Source organism: Tursiops truncatus, chromosome 16 (assembly GCF_011762595.2).
Source record: "Tursiops truncatus isolate mTurTru1 chromosome 16, mTurTru1.mat.Y, whole genome shotgun sequence".
NCBI classification, from domain to species: Eukaryota; Metazoa; Chordata; class Mammalia; order Artiodactyla; family Delphinidae; genus Tursiops; species Tursiops truncatus.
In genome coordinates, this window is record NC_047049.1 from 82,898,353 (window position 1) to 82,899,532 (window position 1,180).

Below are 1,180 nucleotides of genomic sequence, written 5' to 3' on the forward strand. Positions count from 1 at the left end.
GTCAGCTGTTGCCGGGCAGGAAGGCCGGCCCGGCCGCAGCTGGTCTCCGGCCAGCTCTGCGTGGGCGTGCAGGGGCGATGCCCAAATACCGCGGGCCCCCGGGCTCTGAAGCCTCCGGGGCCATGTCCCTTTGAGCGTTGAGCGGTATGTCCGGCGGGGCGACAAGCCTCGACGTGCCTGGAGGGTGCCGCCCGCCCAGGGCTGCGTGGTCGCGCACCACTCCTCCACCTCTGGGTCCCAGAGACTTCCTGTCGCCTGCCTGTCTGGGCGGGCGGTAGGGCCCTGCTGGAGAGGGCTGGCCGCCAGGCTGGCAGGACTGCGCTAGCGCCAGCGGACCTGGGCTTCAAGAGGCAGCCCGCGGCCCCTGCCGCCGTATACGTCCATACCACCCTGAATGCGCCCTATCTCGTCTGATCTCAGAAGCTTAAGCAGAGTCGGGCCTGGTTAGTACTTGGATGGGAGACCGCCTGGGAACCTGGGTGCTGTAGGGTTTTTGCCTCCCGCTCCGCCTTCTCCTTTAGTTGCCCACGGCGGTGTCTGCCGCCTCCGCTCCCTCGGGGACCGGTGCAGGCCCCACGTCCTCCGCCCCCTCTCACCACAGCGCACCAAATGGGCCGCTCCCCGCCGGCCTGGCCATCCCTGTGGCTAGAAGGGGGTCCTGGAAGGCAGCCGCATCCCCGCCGTTACTCCCTGCTGCCCAAACCCCATGTATTTTTCTCCCAAGTGCGTCCTCTCTCTCGCACTCTGCTTGTGTTGGCTCGTCCCCATGCACTCCCCACCGCCGACCGGTAGTTCATGCAAGTTCAAGCACCTCCTACCCCTCCCACCCTATTGTCATTGATGGAGATCCCTGTGCCCAGCCGTGGCCAGCGTGGTTAACAGCATGCATCGCAGCCTTTGGACCTCGCACTCCCACCCACTCTTAGACTATACCCTTCCTGGTGGTCATTCGAACCCCGAACTCCGTCACAGGGAGTCACCAGCTTGTAGCCTTTATTTTTCGTCTAGAAAATAACTTTGCAGAAATGAAAGGAATATTTCAAGAGTTACTGATTCGGTAAACTTAGTAGATGGAATGTCTTTCCTGCACATGTGTTTGTATCAGAGTAATAGACATTGCCGTCCCAGTTACTAGTGTTAGTCTACTTTGAGAATTATCTATAGCCTACCAATATCAAAA

At 60.5% G+C, this 1,180-nt stretch overlaps 1 pseudogene; it reads left to right on the plus strand.

The window, feature by feature from the left end:
• Window positions 1–372: 372 nt before the first annotated feature.
• Window positions 373–491, plus strand: LOC117308567 (5S ribosomal RNA; annotated as a pseudogene).
• Window positions 492–1,180: the final 689 nt, after the last annotated feature.